This window comes from Arachis ipaensis, chromosome B08, assembly GCF_000816755.2.
Source record: "Arachis ipaensis cultivar K30076 chromosome B08, Araip1.1, whole genome shotgun sequence".
NCBI classification, from domain to species: Eukaryota; Viridiplantae; Streptophyta; class Magnoliopsida; order Fabales; family Fabaceae; genus Arachis; species Arachis ipaensis.
The window spans coordinates 8,616,162-8,616,553 of NC_029792.2; positions in this window are offsets into that span (position 1 = coordinate 8,616,162).

A 392-nucleotide genomic window follows, 5' to 3' on the forward strand; every position below is an offset into this window, starting at 1 on the left:
CTAATAATGATTATTTGATTTAACAAATAAGTTTATTGTTTAATTTCCATTTTTCCAGAGCAGAACATAGATAGGAGCGCCATTGCGCCAAGCGGTGGACATGCTGTGGCTGTGGTATTCAACTATTGATTCTTAATTTCTTACTAAGGATTCAGTACCACATCATTCAGATAGAATACCAACTTCGCACTAAAATCTAAAATTCATCTTCCCAAGTAACATGCATCGGTGGAAGAAGCGGCAGCAATTTGTATGTTCTCAGAAGAGAATCTATGTGCAATTTCATTTATGATTTATGAAAGAGTGAATACCCCACTCAGATGTTAACAATTATTTCGAAAAGATTATGAGATTTTAAAAAAAAAAAAAAACACCTAATTCGATTTTTAATT